Source organism: Myiozetetes cayanensis, unplaced genomic scaffold (assembly GCF_022539395.1).
Source record: "Myiozetetes cayanensis isolate MyiCay16 unplaced genomic scaffold, myiCay2020 scf1, whole genome shotgun sequence".
Classification (NCBI taxonomy): Eukaryota; Metazoa; Chordata; class Aves; order Passeriformes; family Tyrannidae; genus Myiozetetes; species Myiozetetes cayanensis.
In genome coordinates, this window is record NW_026086604.1 from 150,360,959 (window position 1) to 150,380,175 (window position 19,217).

The 19,217-nt window shown below is 50.2% G+C and overlaps 1 protein-coding gene across 10 annotated transcripts in view; it reads left to right on the top strand.

Moving 5' to 3' along the window:
- Positions 1-3,925: 3,925 nt before the first annotated feature.
- The window catches only part of MAP4 (microtubule associated protein 4), a 145,266-nt gene continuing 129,974 nt past the window's right edge, over positions 3,926-19,217 (top strand). For all 10 annotated transcript variants that reach the window (XM_050307891.1, XM_050307938.1, XM_050307875.1 and 7 more), the window contains exon 1: positions 3,926-4,049. The gene's annotated coding sequence lies outside the window, so the exon portion shown is untranslated. The remainder of the gene's footprint in view (positions 4,050-19,217) is intronic.

Consider the following 19,217-nt stretch of genomic DNA (forward strand, 5'->3'; position numbering starts at 1 on the left):
TCCTTGCACCCCTGACCCAGGGATGAGAAATGCAGACTGTGGCATGGGAGGTTGGTTTCATAAGAGTGTTCAAACTCCAGGATGCTCACAGGCCTTCACTTTCAAACATAAAGACACTGACATTTCCTGAGAGTTGTTGGGTGCCGCTCCAAGTGCAGAGGAAACTCCCTGCTCCAGTCAAACCCTTTGGTTTTCCTTCTTAATAAGGACTTCAGGTTCATTGCTCACTGACTGCACTCATTTTTGGCAGTGACCCCTGCACGGGTGGAGATCAGTGGGAGCTCAGAGGGGTGACAGGAATCGGACTGGGGCTTTCCCTCTGCAGCTCCCTCTGTGCCCGCAGGTGAGTGAGTCACTGTCCTGCCTTACCTGCCGGGCTAACGCAGGGGCTCGTTAGGGAGATGAGCCGGTCCCCTTCGCCTCGCCCCAGCCACTTTCACCGTCTGGCTCCATGAAAGGGCAGAGCCGCTGCCTGAACACCTCCTGTCCCTCCACCAGCCCCGCCAAGCAAAACAACCCCCTTTGCTGCGGCAGGGACGGGCACACCTGCAGCGCCTCACAGGTTCTGTCTGCCAGAGCCCAGGTGGTTCCTGCTGCCCTCTCTTTCAGGCCAAATGCAGATGGAGAGGACTCGGGGAGTCCGGAAAGGCAGCTGGGAAAGCAAGTGGAGAAGTAGGTTGTATTCTTTCGGGGCATAAACAGAGATAAAGGAGATGCTTTGAATTTTTGCATAGGGGAAATATGCGAGGAGGCAGCACATGGAGTGTGGCCTGAAGTTGCTCCCAGAAAGCAGAGGACAGACTTCAGGTTTTAAACTAAAACAAGGAGTTTCATGTCAGCAGTGCCCCAGGAAGCCATGCTAAGCTTGGGTAGAATAATAAAGAAGCCATGAGATTTTCTGGGCAAGAGAGGCTTGTAAGCACAGTACCAGCTAAGAGGACACATCAAATGGTTGTTCACTTAGGAACCAGCCCATTCTGGCTTTATATTGGTGATTTCTGAAGAGTTACAGGAATTTATCTGTGTGGAGGATAGAGGTGCAGCTCATATTATAAATTGTCTTTCATTCCACCTGGTCAGGAACAAGTTATTCTGTATCCTCAGATACAAACTGAGGTATAAAACTCTCTTCCACCCTCCTTCTTCCAAAGGCAATGACAAAAATTTGACCGGCTAAGGCCGAGGCAGGGCAGGATCTAAGAAATTCAGGAAGGACAGTTCTAGGTGTAAGGAGAAGCTACACTTAATGGGGTAAAAAAAGTAACAGCAAGGAGGATGTCATAGGTCACAAAGAGGAAGAAAGAGATCATAGAATCAGAGAATCACAGAAGGGTTTGTGTTGGAAAGGATATTAAAGCTCAACTCATTCCACCAGCCCAGGTTACTCCAGCCTGGCCTTGGACACTGCCAGGGATGGGGCAGCCACAGCTGCTCTGGGCAAGCCTGTGCCAGGGCCTGCCCACCCTCCCAGCCAAGGATTTTTCTGTACATCTCACCTACCTTTCCTGGCTTTCAGTTTGAGCCCTTTGCTCCTCGTCCTATCACTGCAGGTCCTGGTGCAGAGTCCCTCCATGGAACAGGGATGAGAGAAGCAGAAGAAGCTGCTCTCAGCTGGCAGGGTGTGAGGGAGAGCAGTGATGGGACATGTGGACTGCTACTGCTCTACCAACATACAGAGCATGGGAACTAGATGGTCTTTAAGGTTCCCCCCAGCTCAAACCATTCTGTGATTTACCTGGTTTCAGTGGAAGGAAATCCCACAGCTGTTGGGCTGCTGGTAGCCCGTTCCCAGGGTCACAGAGCCGGCTTTGGTGAGGTCAGAAGCCCCTTGTGCAAGGCCACAGGGATGTTTGGATTAGGGTGGACAGTTGCTGCTGCAACAGCTGGTTTCCAAGGGACACACCTGTGGTATTCAGGGTGTGCTGGGTTACGATGCCCAGGTGTGCCTGGCTGGGATCTGGGTGAGGTGTCAGAGCTGTGGTGTGACAGGGTGCAGCCTGGACACGCCGTGTCCTTCACCCACCCTCCTGTGTGACCACCATGCTCTGAAGGCCTGGCCTTGGGCTCTCAGGTTTGTCTCTTGGGGAATAAATTCCGGGCTTGGAATTTGGAAGGAAAGAGCCAGAAGTTCTTTTTGAAGCCACAAGCAGGTCAGCCCCGTGGTCAGTCGGACTCCCCAGCACGGCGCCGACGGAGGCCACTTCTTTTTGCTGTGTTAGTGTGTTGTAACCCCCCACTTTTTGCTGCATTAGTGTGTTGTAACCCTCTAGTTTCTGCTGCAGTCCTGTGTTGTAACCCACTAGGTTTTGTTGCATGAATACATCTACTCTACAGAGCAGGAATTACCATCCTGCAGTAGAACCAGGGTCTAACCCATCTCGGAGACACTTAGCAGAAAGGCTCTGGAGGAGAAGGGAGGTGGATTTCCTAAGGAGAGAGAGGGATCTTTAAGCCTCTGATGTCGAGGGTAGGCTGGGACAGCCCTGACATTCAAACTGTCGCCCGACCCTCCCAAAGAAAGCCATTAGGATGCTATTTTATCTCAGAGCTTAAAAATAGCCCATGGTCTAAGCAGTTATAGATGTGCCTTTCATCAGGACACGGGATTTCCCCGCTCCCGTCCCCTTCCCAGCTCTGCCCTGCAAATGTACCCACGCTCAGAGGGCTGGGAGGAGGAGGAGGAGGAGGAGGAGGGTGGGCAGAAGCTGCAGCACAACCTGGATGGGGCGTGGGCCCTTCCACGCCCGATGCAAAGGGTGTTTCCTCCCTCCAGTGACCAGACAGGAGACACACCTATTTTTGTTTTAATTTAGTCACCACGCTTTGATTTCCTTATCTAGCAGGCCAGTGTATCACGGATTTTCATGGGGTTTGGTAGCTCTGGAGCTCCCTCCGGGCAGATGGGTGACACACACAGCCCTGGGGCACATGCAGGAGCCTGGCTGTCAACAAGACAGGGGATGGTGCCCCTCCCTCCCTCCCGGCCGGATCAACTCGCAGAATGAGTTGTAATGGTTTATGCACAAAAAGTGAGACTGAATATTCCTCCTGTGTGGTTGGTGTCCCTGAACCAAGAGTGGACAGTCTCAGCTCTCTCTTGTCTGAGGGAGTTTCAGCCACATGCACGTGGAAATGGTTTCACCGAGGGCAAACTGTGCCTGACAAATTTGGTTCATGAGGGATGGGGGACGAGGGAAGAGCGACTGATGTATTTTGATGTAACACACCTGGACTTGTGCAAAGTGTTTGATGCTGTCCCACAAGACACCCTTGTGTCTAGAGTGGAGAGACGTGGATTTGATGGATGGGCCACTCAGGGGTAAGGAATGGGCTGGATGGTCACACTCAGAGCTGTGGTCGATGGCTCGGTGTCCAAGTGCAGACCAGTGAGGAGTGGGGTCCTCAGGGGTCAGGACTGGGCCCAGGACTGTCCAACAGCTCTGTGAGTGACGTGGGCAGTGGGACTGAGCACACCCTGGGCCACTTTGCTGAGGACACCGAGCTGTGGGGCCGTCACACACTGGGGGAAGGGATGGGGCATCCAGAGGGACCTGGACAGGCTGGACAGGTGGGGCTGTGCCAACCTCAGGGGGTCCAACGAGGCCAAGGGCAAGGTCCTGCACACGGGGCAGGGCAATCCCAGGCACAGACAGTCCCCTCTGCCCCTCTCCCCCCAGCCCCGTCCCTGTCCCCTCCAACCCTGTCCCCCCAGCCGTGCCCCCGGCCCCTCCCTCCTTGGCCCCGCCCTTGCCCTCCCCTCCCCTTGGCCCCGCCCCCGGTGTCCGCGCGCCGCACCCAACCGCGCTGCCCGCCCGGGCCGCACCGCCCCAGCCCCGCCCCCGTCGCGCACCGCCCGCTCTCGCTGTGATTGGCGGGCGGCGGGCGCGGCGCGGCGCTGATTGGCCGGGGCGGGCGGCTGGCCCTGCCCCCGGGCGGCAGGGTAGTGCTGCGGGCGCGAGGCCAGCGCGGCGCCGCTCCCGCCTCTGCCGGGCCCGCCGGGCGCAGCCGCTCCCGCCCCGACCCCACCGGCGCCGCCCGCGCCCCGCACGGTAAGGACAAGCCGAGGGGGCTGCGGGCGCCGGGGACACCCCCCGGCCGCGCGGCGGGCGCCGAGCCGGGGCCCCGGCCTCGCCCGTGCGCGGGGGCCGGGCGGGCAGCGGCTCAGCGGGGCCGCGGGGCGGGGGAGCCACGCGCGGACGGACGGACGGAGGGAGGGAGGGCGGAGGGTCCCGCCGCATCCCCGAGCATCTCCCGCGGGAGCCGGCGGAGGAGGCGGGAGCGGCCGGGGCGCGGCTTTGTTGCCGGGAGGGCGAGGCCGGGGCGGCTCCGGAGGGGGGGCCCGCGGTGGTCCCGGGGGAGCCGCCGCTTCCCGGCGCTGCTCCCGCAGGATCCCTCGGGATGGGGCATCCCCCCCGCCCCGGCACACGGGGAACGCCTTTGGGGAGGGGGACGCTGCGGTTCGCTACTTCGCGCCGGGACGTCCCGAAAGTTTCGCGGTTTCCCCCCGTGTTTCCCCGCCGGGGCCGCGGCAGTCCCGGCTTTATAAGGCCGGGTGCGGGTGAGCGGGCTGAGCCCGGCCCGGGGCTGGGTGTGGCGGCCGGGGGGATGCGCCCAGGCCTCTGCTCAGTCATGGCAGGCTCGGCCAGAGCCATAAATACGCGGCGGGCCCGCTTTCGGGATGAGCAAACCCCGGTCACAGGGTCAGGAGCTGCAGGGATTACACGCGTGTTCGCCGCGGCCCCGCGCGGGGCTGCTGGGAGCGAGTTTAAACTGAAAACGGTGAAGTTTCTTGGGGCTGAAGATGCTGCTCTGCTGCCAAGAGCCGTTTCCGAGTGTATCCTGGGAGTAGGCTGTGTGTAAGCTCTCCCTCTCCTACAGGGGTGTGTTCAGAGCGTGGTCTGGGAACATAGCAAAAGTCTGATGTGTGAACGTATTAAACCCAAATTTAGAAGTTGGGGGTCTCTTTTCTTTAAGTGCGTCTTGATCTCTCTTACTTGGTTGCTCTCTCTCTTCTTTCTTTCTTTCCCCTGATTGCTGCATGAATTTAAAAAAATAAACTCACTTACTTTAGCTTTTTTCTTAATTTTTTTTCTTAGCTTTAAAGCTGCGCTCCTCTATTCAACGAACCACGTTCTTCCCAGCTTACAATTTCAGCTGAGAGGCTTCTTGAATAACATAATAGACATGCAAGTCCTGCTCAGTATTTCAGGGGTGGAGTAACAAGCCTCGCTCGGGGCCTCCTGCTCTGCGTGTGATGCTGCTGTAGCTTCATTTTGTAAACTGAAGGGACCGGGCTGTGCTGGAGTTTTACAACTTTAAAGCTTGTTCTGTCTTTGCCAGGCCTTGATTATTCCATCTGGTGTGTTTTACTGGGTTGTATGTACAAGGTGCTGCTGCAGTTTGATTAACTCTTCCTTTCTTTGAGAAGGGCAAACTGTAGCTCAAAAATATTCAGCTTCACGGTAGAATTATGATAAAGGTGATATTGGCTGGACAGACCTGTCTGTTAATTTTACTGTGTGTCTTTTTTATTTTTCCTTGCAAGAACTGATGAAATTGTTGATTATCTTTCCAGATGCTCTTCTTAATTTTTTATTTTTTTTTTTTATCCTTTTTGGCCTTCTTGCATCAGAAGAGATGGGCTTTCTCAGTTTGAAAAAGAAACGTAACTGACTTGCTATTGCAACAGCAGCAATATCCTGTGCCTTTTGTTTTCTTTGGTAATAATTACATGTTAGTGACAAATAATAAGGTTGAATGCAGAATAGCCGATCTGTTTGTGGCTGTGACTGTTGACTCTGGAGCTGAAGGCCGTGGATATTAAATCTGTTTTTGTGTGTCTCTGCAGCAATGACATCAGGGAAATATCAGATAATACAAAGAAGTGTCAGTGGCTTGAAGATCCCAGCCCCGCGAGCCCAGCTCGAGCCCGGCGTTGCCATGGGGACAGTTTGTGGGTCACCCCTCGCTCCCCGAGCCCTCCGAGGGTGTTAGGAGGGGATTATGTCACTCCTGTCCTTAAAGAACAAGCGGGAAGCCTGTTGGTAGGAGGCTTGTGCTGGCAGAGCCTCGCTGGGGCTGCAGTATCTGACTTTATCAGCTTGTCTGTGCAGGGCCAGTGACTGCCAGGCAGTGCCCCTGGTCCTGGGGCAGCTCCCAGGGCTGGGGGACGCCAGGGCCCGGCTCTGGGAGCTGCAGGACCTCACCCTTGCAGGATATCTGGAGATCTGTTTGAAGAAGCTGCCTCATTTGTGTGTGGGGAGCTTTGAAGGCTGCGAGTGGCGTGGTTGGGGTGGGTCAATCACCACCGGAGCCCTCGCCCACTGCTCTGTGGGGGCTGGCTCTGGGCATGGTGGGGTGTGCAGAGAGAGGCCAGGAGGGCACTGATCCCACAGCAGCCTCCCAGAGACTGCTGAAACCACCTTGGGCTTACCCTGGTGGCAGGGTGTGCTGGTGAGCGTCGTTTCAAGAGGGGAATACTGATTCTGAAGTATCTGGGATTAGGGCACTCGTACCTCCCCTTCCAAGGACACAGGCAATTAAGTCAGGGTTTTAATTACCAAAGCATTGCTTAGACTCTTCTGTCGTGATATTAAACACCCCTACACCTCCAACATCAGAATCAAATTGGGTTTTTGGAGGGGCAGAAGGTGGGGCTGTGTGGAGGCTGGGATGTGATTGGATTTCCAGTCTTAAGCTCGTTATGTGAAGTCTGATGAGTGCTCAGTTTAAACAAATGAGTTGCATGTTCTTTCTGGTAAAAGGGCTGACACAGCCCTTATTTTAGGGAATGGAGCTATAATTATATTTGAAGTCCCAACCCCTGTAGTATTTTAGTGGTTGCCTTACTTCCCTAGAAACAAATCCTGTTTAATGGCTCAGATTCATTGGAGTTCCTGCAGAGTTCAGGTCTGGTTTAGACCTATTGCTGTTAGCACAGGTCTTGCTCCCGTGTGCCTCCAGATTAAACTTACCTCCTGTTTGCTAAACTGATGATCTCTTCAGCCAAGAACTCAATACTTGGACTGAGTTTGTCTCTGTGCACCATGTGTTGATGTGCAGACTTCCAAATTCTGGTACACACCAAACTTATGACTAAGGGAAACCACTGGTCAGACAAGGTCTGAGTCTGTCAGGGTGAATTCAAGCTACTTGCAATTCAAATGAAAGTGATGGTTACTTAAAAGCCGAGTAGTGTGTAACTATACCTTGGTTTGGCCCAGAAAAGTCCCAATTCATTTATTTTGCTAGTCCAGACGCAGATTGGAAGATAAAATTCCAGTCTCCTCCGCTGAGGACGAAGAGCTCAAGGCACGTTAATCATCGTGGTGTTGCCAGTCTGATTGCGGACAACAAAATGATACTTTGTTCATGTGCTTCTGGAGTTTCACAGGCAAACTGAAGAATCTGACGCTGCTCTGGAAGGCAGGGAGTTATTTCCTGGAGCTCCGTGTTTACTCTTCCTGTCCCAACTAAAACAGATGAATCTGCTGCTTGGCCAGATGTCTGTGTGCACAGCAACTGAACTGATTATCTCTGGGCTTTGTTTCTCCTTGGAGGCAAGTGAAGTGATGCTCAGCTGGGGATGAGGGAGGCGAGGGGTCTGTGACTGCAGCCCGTGGGACGGTGGCAGAGCAGGGAGCGTTGAGCCTGAGCCATCAGCACTGCCCTCATCTGTCACGGGGTTCAGAAAGGGTGGGTGTCCTTTGGATCTGAGCTCCCAAAGAAAGGGTGGGTGTCCTTTGGATCTGAACTCCCAAAGAAAGGGTGGGTGTCCTTTGGATCTGAGCTCCCAAAGAAAGGGTGGGTGTCTCTTGCATCAGGCTCTTGAGGAGGTGGCGTAAAAGCAGAGCTCAGCCCGTAGGAATAACTCTGCAGGTAGGCTGGGGCAACAAACCCCTGTGGGGTGGAGTTCTGCAGCCTCCCACAGTTCAGAAACCAATTTCATGGCTTAGTGTTCTGCTCATGTAAAAGAATTTCTCGTGGGACGGAAAGGTCAGTGGAATCAGCTGCTGTGGATGTTATGCAGATTTGAACTTGGTGGCGAGAAGAATGAAATAGTTGTGGCTCACACAGTGCCCTGTGTTGCTTCTTCATCAAGTTTTATGTTAGAAATTATTAAATATTAAAGTTATTTGAGATGAGTGGGAAATCTGACCCCAAGGGATTATGAACAGACATTGGTGTGATGCTCTGGCACTCTTAAAAAATACGTCAGGGTGGTGCTAAGGGTTTGTCCCAAACAAGGTTAGTCTTAGGCCCCTCTGATGAAGTTACTCCATTGGGTGTGTTGCCACACAAGCCCGTGTTTAAGAGTGCTGGAGAGCAGAATGGTTGCAGTTGTTGCCGTGGAAAACAGGAGGCACCGTGTTAATGGGAAGCCTGAGTTCCTCCCTGGGTGAAAAATGGCTGTGTATGCAAATGATGGTGTATTCATAATGCACATTCCTCCCTGGAAGTGTCTGCTGGAAGGTGGGAGGATGCTGGGTTATTTATTCTGTTCTCCCCTGGAGACAGTGAGGGAAGGGTCTGATTTCTTCCCTCGCCCTTAGAAAAGGCTGCTCCTTGTTGCTCTTTTAATCCTCGCCTTATTTTACTGCTGTTCTGTGTGGCAACTGCTGAATTAGTGGCTCCTCCAGGGAGTAGCAAGATACTAACGCTGAGATAAAGCTCCCCACATCCCTGTGATTTGGACAAAACCAGCAAACAGAAAAGAAGGGTCGTAGCTGCGTTACCGAGGGAGGTTTGTGTAATGCAATAGGCCCGGATTAGCTTTCCTTGGCCAAGGTTGGATTTCCAGCTGTAACTCTCGCTGTGAGGAGAGCTCAGTGCACACAGACACGGGGCTGGAGCCCGTCCCCTGCCCGGGGTGCCTGTGCTGGCAGGGTGGCAGGAAGGTTGAGTGTCAGGTGTGTCCCCGTGCGCTGGCTGACGTGACACACGCGGTGTAGCCGGGATTAACGTGGGATGAGCGGCTCGCTCCTGCTATCGGGCTACTCACGGGGAGCTGCGGGGAGAAGTATGCACTTAATCACATCCATTAGCATGATTAAAATCCTGATTAGCCTGTGTCACTCACTCCCATCTTCCACCTACGCTTCGCCCCTTTTTACCTGGAGCATTTGCAAGTGTGAGCAGAGGGGAGGCCGGGACAGCGCAGGGTCTGACTCCGGGGGTGGTCACTGGGATTTCAAACACATCAGATCATTCTGGGCTTTGTGTTGCTGTACCAAAGTTCTTCAGAAAGCTGTGGAGCTGCTGTCTGAGCAGAACATCTGAAAAATCAGCCCTCCAGAGCAGGACTGTCAGGAATCCAGTTGAGCATGAAGTCGGCTGGTCGTGCTCGTCAGTCAAGTGCTCAGGGCTTGCTGATGCCTCGTATCTGCTGGGTACTAAAGCTTGAACACCTCCATCCCCACCTCCATGCCGAACTCTTGGTGCTGCTTGGCACGTTGAGGCAGGGCTGTCCTTCCCTCTGATGGCCTGGGCTAAAACGGGCTGGAGAGCCAGTCCAGTGATGGAATTCCAGGGAGAAATGACCAGTTTGAAGTTTGAAATTTGAAATTGAGGCTGGGGAAACAGTGGATCGGCTGGCTGGATTTTGACAAGATGTAAAATAAAAGCCACAAAGGAGGTAATTTTGTGAATTCCTCTGTGCAAAAGCTCTCCCTTTTAAAAACTTTACTGGTTGGGGAGATTCTGTACGGATTAAAACTGGATCTTTTTGGAAAAGCAAACTTCTCCGAGTATTAGGTCATACCCTTCCAACACATTCCCGCCTGGGAGTGAGTCATTGTTCCTTTTGTAAAAATTGCATTAGAGCTACATCATCCCCAAAAGCTGTTTTTTTCAGCTGAATTTAGGGTGTTGACACTTGCTTTAAACAAAGTAAAACTCTGGGAGCATTTATCAGGGAGTTTCAAAGTGTGTTTACATACTCTGGGGCTGCGACTCCCGAAGTGCTCCGACAGGAGCCCAATTCATCCTCGTGAGTGCGAACCCTCGGCTCTCACGCTGAGGGTTGGAGCAAATAAATCCATGTGATTTGGGCTGATGTTTGTGAAACACTTAAAATCCTCTGAAAGGGGCCGAAAAAACAGCCGTGTGCTTTTACCTGCTCTTATCTCTTCCCCCTCCCACTTGTTTCTCGCACCGGCTGTGGTGTGTGTGACTCCGGCTCTTTGCTGGAGATACTCCGGCAGTTTGTCCTTCCAGAAGTTGATACTGAGGCTTTGTTTCCGTATTAGGGCCTTTTTTTTTTTTTTTTCCCCTACACCAAAGCTGGTTTGAGGCTCCATCCTTCCTCCACGCTGCGGTTTCTATCAGGTGGTTGTGCCAGTGCTGAGAAATGGGTGGGTGCTCAGGTGGGATTTCTGCAGTTGTTTTTGGAATCTGCATCAATTCTCTTAAAAGTGGAAGTAGGAAGGGCTGCTTGGAGAAGAGGATGCCAAGCACTCATCAAACTCATCAAAAAATGAGATGGAGAAGCACTGTCAGTGGGGTGAGTCAGAGCAGGGCAGAGCATTAAGGCTTGAGAAACACCACCCCAAACCATACAGACCTTCACTGGAAAGGCTTAAGCCAGGATCATGGAATGGTTGGGATTGGAAGGGACCCCTGGGGATCATCCTACCCCCTGCCAAGGCAGGGTGACCTGAGCAGGTGGCACAGGGACGTGTCCAGGTGGGGTTGGAAAGTCTCCAGAGAGGAGACTCCTCACCCTCCCTGGGCAGCTGTCCCAGGCTCTGCCACCCTCCTGGAGAGAAGTTCTTGCTCAGGCTGAGGTGGAACTTGCTGTGGTTCAGTTTGTGGCCATTGCTCATGTCCTGTCACTGGGCAGCCCTGAGGAGAGTGTGGGACCATCCAGACCCCCCTTGGGGGTATTTGTGTGGATTGATGGACCCCCTCTCACCTTCTCTCCTCCAGACTAACCAGGCCCAGCTCCTGCAGTCTCTGCTCATCAGAAAGATGCTCCAGACCCCTCATCAAAATCAGACTCCAAATCCAGTGTTCCTGTGTTTGGTGGTTCCACCATTTCAGTTCCCCAGAAAGGGAACCTGAGTGCAGACAGTAATTAAGGTACAGGCAGGAATTAAGCACTTGGAACTTCCTCTCAGTGTGTCTGAAACCCAGTCAAATTAAAGCTACTAATGGTTAGGTGCTTAAGAAGTGCATGGGGGTTACAGGAAAAGTGTCAGTGAAGCACAACTTTCAGATTTCCATTAGCATCCTGTTCATAGCAGTTCCGAGTGCTTAATTCCTGCCTGTCTGCAGGAATTAATTAATTAATAATTAAATCCTACAAATATCGGTCTGCACTCAGGTTCCCTTTCTGGGGAGCTGAAATGGTGTTATCACCAAGCACAAGAACACTGAATCTGAAATGTTTAGTTTTCCTAGAATCACACAATGGTTTGGGTTGGAAGGGATCTTAAGGATCATCCATTCCCACCCCCTGCCATGGGCAGGGACACCTCCCACTAGCCCAGGTTGCTCCAAACCCCGTCCAACCTGGCCTTGGACATTTCTGGGATGGGGAATTTTTGGTGTTGCTGATAGGGTTTTTTCCTCTCCTTCCTCTCTTTGGTGCTTTTTTGTGTTTAACCTCAATTTCTGACTCTGTCAAGGCCATTTCTCTGTTGCTGTTTTATTAAGTGTGTGCTCTTCTAAAGGATGCTCCTGTGCTCATCTGTGCTGCTCTCAGGGAATCTCAGAAGAGTTTTTCTGCTGTCCATGGATACTTTCTCCACTATTAATTAGGGAATTGGACTCTTCAGAACTGGGAGAGCAAAGACAAAGATCCCCCAGCAGCTCCAGCAGAGGCTCTAAATGGGGCTCTGCAGACACGGGAGGCAAAGAATGAGACAAAGCACTGAGTCACTCGCTCTTCCTTCCTTTGGGCTTGTGTGGTGGGAGTGAATCGTTTCTCTTGTCCGTCATGAATCAGAGCAGTTATAAAAAAGGGCTCTAGATGTTTAAGAACTGGATGTTTTGGACTTCTTAGCAGGAGCTGTGGATTGAAGTGGTTTAAATATGCAGGAGTAAATTAAATATGTTACGTTGGGACCTGCTGTTGGGTTCCCAGTGTGGAGTTCCTGATGCTCAGCTTCACTTAACTCTGAGTGCTGCCTCCAGCTCCAGGGTCACAGCACAGCAAGGACGTGGAGCTGCTGGAGAGAGTCCAGAGGAGGCTCCAAGGTGATCAGAGGGCTGGAGCAGCTCTGCTGGGAGAGCTGGGACTGTTCAGCCTGGAGAGGAGAAGCTTTAGGGGGAACCAATTGTGGCCTTTCAGTGCCTGAAGGAGCTAAAAGAAATATGGAGAGAGAGACTATTGATAAGGGATGGAGTGACAGGACACAGGGAATGGCTTCCCACTGCCAGAGAGCAGGGTTAGATGGGATTTTGGGAAGGAATTGCTGGGTGGGAGGGTGGGCAGGCCCTGGCACAGGTTGCCCAGAGAAGCTGTGGCTGCTCCTGGATCCCTGGAAGTGTCCCAAGGCCAGGTTGGAGCACCTTGGGCTGGTGGAAGGTGTCCCTGCCCATGGCAGGGGGTGGCACTGGGTGGGCTTTAAGGTCCCTCCCACCCAAACCAGTCTGGAATTCTGGACCCTGTGAGTGTTTGGTCGTTCAGCACTTGCTGGGTGTGATTCCAAGGTGCTCCTGCCGAGGTTTGCAGGGAGCAGCTCCCGAGGGTGGGAGTTTGTTCCACCTCCAGCAGCACAGCTGGGCAGAGCTCTGGGATGTGATCACCGGGATGAGTCGTCAGCGAGGTTTAAATCTTGCATTAAATGCCTTTGGGATGATTTGCCATGACCTTTGTCACCCAGTACACGTGTCTGGTGGTCCTGCTGGGACACCACCCAGATGGGGGCTCTGCAGGATGCTGTGGGTGGCTCCAGCTCTGTTTTATGCAATAAATTTGCATTTATATATGAAACTACAATGTGTGTAACCAGCAGGGTTAATCTCTGCACGATATCTTTATGCTTAAAGCATATATATATATATATATTTTATTTTCCTTAGGCTGTATTTTAACCTATTTAACTTATGACAGAGAATTAAAGGATATTTCCATCTCGTGTTCTGAGCACTGGATTTTTTTTTTTAAACTGGTGTGGTTTTTTTGGTTTTGTTTGTTTGTTTGTTTGTTTGTTTTTAGGTAAAATGTACTCTTTTTTGCATTGGGATTTGGACAGAGCATGTAGGGCAATAGGATCAAGTGTCACATTGGAGATTACATATTTGTCCTGGAGTGACCCTCTTAGGAGCTTGCCCTGGTGTAATTGGTGAATGACTGGATTTATAGGGATGTATATCTGCATTAGCACTGGGTTGATGTAACTTGAGCTGATTTGCTTTCGGTCCAATCTATTTTCAGCTTGGGAATTCACTTTTAAGCAGAGATGCTATAATTTGCCTAAAACTACCATTTTTAGGCTTGTACCTCCCCCCCTAAAAGCAGTGGTGGCTTTACTAGGAATTAAGAGCTCTACATCTGAATGCAGAGGAGTGTTGTAAGGCATTGCCTTCTTGCTCAAACCCAAATTTTATCCAAAATAGCTGCATATTTATTTGAGACCTCTGGGTATTAATGGTGTTAAAAACAAAACAAACAAACTAAAATACCAACTTTTTGAGGTTGTTTTGTTGCATTAGTCATTATCGTGTTCTTAAAACTGTAACAGCCCTGTAACTCACAGTGTTCTGCGTTGTTTTGGTGCGTTGTGCTCCTTTGCTGGCAGCTTCCAGGCCATCTCCCTCTCCCAGAAGGGGTAAGCACGCAGCTGAGTTGGGGAGCACAAGGAAACTCCTTTCCCCTTCCAGCTCAGTTTTCTGCAGCGAAGGTTTTTAACTTGCCAAATTAGCAGTAATTGCCGGTCCTGCTGACAGCCTTTCCCTGTGGGCACATCCTCCTGTGCTTGTCTCTGCACACAGCTCTTGGAGGCTCCTCTGCAGCCTGCTTTCCTCTGGAGACTGGAATTCCTGCAGGATTTCCCCCCTTGTCCGCAGTGAGGTCCCTGCCCGCTGCTCCCTGCTGGCAGCAGCTCCTGGAATCACCTTCAGGTAGTGATGGATGAGGAAATGGTTGGGATTCACAAAGGCCTTTAGTTCTAGAGCACTGATTTGTTATATTTCCCTTAATTACTTAATTAATGAGCTGGTTTTGTTCCACAGGTTCTACTCTGCTCCCTTCCTCCTTCTCCTTGTTCCTCCCTTCCTTCTTCTGCTTTTCCCTTTGTCTCCTTGTTCCTTCTCCTTCCTCCTCTTCCTCCTTCCTTCCTCTCCTTGCTCCTTCCTCCCCTTTTTCCTTCTTTGTTCCTTCTCCTCCTTCCTCCTCTCTGCTCATCCCTCTCCTCCTTTCTCCTCCTTCCCTCTCTCTATCCTGAGCTCCCATCCATCCTTCCCTGCTGTTTTCCTCCCTTATCCCTGTCCCTTGCTTCCCCAATCCTGTTTAAGGCCATCTGACTGTATTCTGTGTAGGGTAATTTTCTTTTTTGCTACAAAGCCCTTTCAGAAAGGCAGTTGGAGGGTGGGTTTGTAGCACGGGATAGGATCCACTGCTCCCAGCAATCCTGACTGGCTGGCATCAGCTGACGGTGTCTTGTTTAAACATACCACAGACTCGATGGTTTTTTCCCCTCGGGGGATTGACTTCCTGTGATAAAAGGAGATTCCCTTTTAAAGCAGAGCTCCCTGGTTATATAATGAGAGGAGGAAATGGTCCAGAGGTGACACTGGGAGAATAGAAAAGTTATTTTGGTAACCGACTGTTAAACAGGAGGATAGAAAATAGCCCTCCGGAGGGTCCTGTAACTTGAGTCCTCTTGGGAAAGTGAGAGCAACACATTTAAGGAATTAAGTAAGGGAGGGACCAGGGCAGAGCAGCAGGAAGGGAGGTTACAGTAAGGACAGAGTTGTCCAGGATTCCTCTTAAAGATTTAACTCTTTCCAGACTACTTCTAATCTCCTCCATGAGCTGCTGTGTCATTCCCACACTCTTGTGTCTTCAAATCTGAACCTCCCAGAGCTGTTCTGGCCTTTGCTTTTTCAGTTGAAGCCAAGAATATGTGTTATTTTAGTTTCTGTGTGTGTGTCCCCAGCAATGCCAGACCAGGGAATTCCTTTCCTCCACCTGCACTTTCTGTCCCCCCTTGCCAGGATGGCAAACTTACCACCGACTGTGCAGTAATCAGAGTGAAAACTGGCTTTTTATGCTCTTGGTGGGGCAAAATTGAGGTTTCTGAAGCAGTTTGCAGTTCCTCAGCAGGGCTTGTTAAGAGGCAGCGACACAAACTCACAGGGAATCCAACTGGATTCTGGCAGGGAGTCACTGAACCCTCTGAGCCTTCCTGGTCTGCCCTTGGAGTTCCAGTCAGCACTGGCTGTTCTTGGAAGTCTGATGTTCATATGGATTTAAAATGCAGTATTGATTTGGGGGGGTTTTACTTTAAACTGGAATATTGGCCAGTTTTCTTGATCATTGAGTTTTGGAAGAGTGGTGATTCTTTGGAGTGTCATCCTCAGGAAGATAAATGGGGGAATCTGCTTCTCCTGGGCCACAGCTGGTCTGCTTGGTGTGTGAAAAATCATTTGGGTTGGAAAGGACCTCAAATCCCATCTTGTTCTACCCCCTGCCAGGGGCAGGGACACCTTCCACTAGCCCAGGTTGCTCCAACCTGGCCTTGGACACTTCCAGGGGTCCAGGGGCAGCCACAGCTTCTCTGGGCATCCTTTTCTTTGTCACCTTTCTATTCACATGTGGGGAGTGGGAGGAACACGAGTTGTCCAAGAGAAATACTCTTGGTGTAGCTGGGCTGTGATCAAAGAGTCAGCTGGGTTGGAAAGGACCTGTGAGGTCATCTAGTCCAGCCTTGAAGTGATCTCAGTAGGACCTAAATGCCCGTTTCTTATCCCAGAACTCCAGTTCTGATGGTGTCGATGCCAAGACCAGATTCCCTGGTTTCCCTTGGATGCCACGGACGAGGTGTCCTCTGGCAGTGGGGAGTGCCAGCTGCCTTCCCTGAATTTTGATCCTGGAAGGGCCCTCAGCTGCTTTTCATCTGGGATATGCCTGTAAAAATACGGAAAATGCCCACAGTTCATCAAAATTAAACTGCTTTTCTTCCTTCCAGTCTGGGGTATGTTTATTTGCTCTAGTATGTAATTTATCTGTGGACTTAATTTTCAGCAGCCAAAAGTGCTGACTGTGCCTGTTGCTTTTCCCAGATGAAATTCCCTGGCAAGCCTCACATCTTCCAGGATCGTTGTGAGGTGCTGATGTAATCAAATGGTTGAATGTGAGCTCAACAGGAAATTATACGGTGCAAAACTTGCTCTGAATTGTCTGTGTGGAGTTCAAGTGCGTTTGTTCTTTTTACAGGAGGTGTTTGTGGTGTTCAGTAACTCCGCTTTTGCTCAGGTTTTTAATTGAAGAGGTGGCAGTCGATGCCCAGGGAGGGTGGAGGGGAGCAGGACTGATGGTTACATATCCTTAACATCTCATCAAAATTTCAGTGGGACTTGTTTTGGCAGCTCTTATTTGAATAATTCAGCATTGTGCTGAATTAATTTTGAGGGGGGGGAGCACAACAAGTGCATGAAAATAGTTAATCCAAGTTGAAATGCATAAGAGCATCGTGACTGTACAACTGTAGAACCCTGCTTTACTCTAAATAGCTGTTGTATTGCTTAAAAGGAACTTCACAGCTTATAAATTGAGGAGTAAAATGTAAACATAGATTAGGAAATGATCCTCTGAGAGGCAGAAGTGAAACAGAGGTGGGCTCTGGTGGTGAATATCTTGTTTCTCACAGGGATCACCTGAAGTAGTGTAATTTTCCACACTGAATTTTTAACCTTTCAAAGCAAGGTCACTTACAAAGTGCCTTGGAGGACCTGCATTTTGTCCTCAAATTGGCTTAATTTTCGACTTGAAGATTGTAGGATCTTGTTATTTATGAAGCAAGCTTTGGATTAACCTGAAAGATGTTGCTGTGATATTAGAGAGGTTAGACTGCAAGGGAAGCTGAGTATCCACCAGCTGCACTTATTGACTGATAACAGGCTTTTTCAAAGCAGTTTTCATTCAGCAATCCTGTTAATGCTTTAGGCTTGAATTTAGGCTTGAATTTAAACTTTTTTTTGTGGGCTCAGAGTAATAAATACAAATAGCTTTGCATGAGCAGCAGAGTGGGGTGAGTCAATTATTCTGATATATGTTTTAAGTCAGTGGGGCAGGATTACACTCCCCACTCTAGAGCACATTAAAAAAAATTAAAATGTAAGAACTACAAGAACAGGTCAGGCAAAAGGTTCATTGAGGTGGATTTGTGCAGGGACAGGTTTTCTTTGTCCTTCATTGATCATCTCATTTGATGCTCAGGTGGGGGTGGGCTGTGTCCTCTGGGCTGCTGGCACTGGAGCCTGAGGGGTCCACCAGGAGCTTTTGTACTGCAGCCTCTGGGCCCTGTGGGGTTGTGTGGTCAGATCACAGTCCCAGTCCCACAATGGTTTGGGTGGGAAGGGACCTTAAGGGTCATCTAATTCCACCCCCTGCCATGGGCAGGGACACCTTCCACTAGCCCAGGTTGCTCCAACCTGGCCTGGGACACTTCTAGGGATCCAGGGGCAGCCACAGCTTCTCTGGGCATCCTTTTCTTTATCACCTTTCTATTCACATGTGGGGAGTGGGAGGAACACGAATTGTCCAAGAGAAATACTCTTGGTGTAGCTGGGCTGTGATCAAAGAATCAGCTGGGTTGGAAAGGACCTCTGAGGTCATCTAGTCCAGCCTTGAAGTGATCTCAGGAGGACCTAAATGCCTGTTTATTATCCCAGAACTCCAGTTCTGATGGTGTCGATGCCAAGACCAGATTCCCTGGTTTCCCTTGGATGCCACGGACGAGGTGTCCTCTGGCAGCGGGGAGTGCCAGCTGCCTTCCCTCAATTTTGATCCTGGAAGGGCCCTCAGCTGCTTTTCATCTGGGATATGCCTGTAAAAATACGGAAAATGCCCACAGTTGATCAAAATTAAACTGCTTTTCTTCCTTCCAGTCTGGGGTATGTTTATTTGCTCTAGCATGTAATTTATCTGTGGACTTAATTTTCAGCAGCCAAAAGTGCTGACTGTGCCTGTTGCTTTTCCCAGATGAAATTCCCTGGCAAGCCTCACATCTTCCAGGATCGTTGTGAGATGCTGATGTAATCAAATGGTTGAATGTGAGCTCAACAGGAAATTATACGGTGCAAAACTTGCTCTGAATTGTCTGTGTGGAGTTCAAGTGCGTTTGTTCTTTTTACAGGAGGTGTTTGTGGTGTTCAGTAACTCCGCTTTTGCTCAGGTTTTTAATTGAAGAGGTGGCAGTCGATGCCCAGGGAGGGTGGAGGGGAGCAGGACTGATGGTTACATATCCTTAACATCTCATCAAAATTTCAGTGGGACTTGTTTTGGCAGCTCTTATTTGAATAATTCAGCATTGTGCTGAATTAATTTTGGGGGGGGGGGGAGCACAACAAGTGCATGAAAATAGTTAATCCAAGTTGAAATGCGTAAGAGCATCGTGATTGTACAACTGTAGAACCCTGCTTTACTCTAAATAGCTGTTGTATTGCTTAAAAGGAACTTCACAGCTTATAAATTGAGGAGTAAAATGTAAACATAGATTAGGAAATGATCCTCTGAGAGGCAGAAGTGAAACAGAGGTGGGCTCTGGTGGTGAATATCTTGTTTCTCACAGGGATCACCTGAAGTAGTGTAATTTTCCACGCTGAATTTTTAACCTTTCAAAGCAAGGTCACTTACAAAGTGCCTTGGAGGACCTGCATTTTGTCCTCAAATTGGCTTAATTTTCAACTTGAAGATTGTAGGATCTTGTTATTTATGAAGCAAGCTTTGGATTAACCTGAAAGATGTTGCTGTGATATTAGAGAGGTCAGACTGCAAGGGAAGCTGAGTATCCACCAGCTGCACTTATTGACTGATAACAGGCTTTTTCAAAGCAGTTTTCATTCAGCAATCCTGTTAAAGATTTAGGCTTGAATTTAAACTTTTTTTTGTGGGATCAGAGTAATAAATACAAATAACTTTGCATGAGCAGCAGAGCGGGGTGAGTCAATTATTTTGATATATGTTTTAAGTCAGTGGGGCAGGATTACACTCCCCACTCTAGAGCATATTAAAAAAAATTAAAATGTAAGAACTACAAGAACAGGTC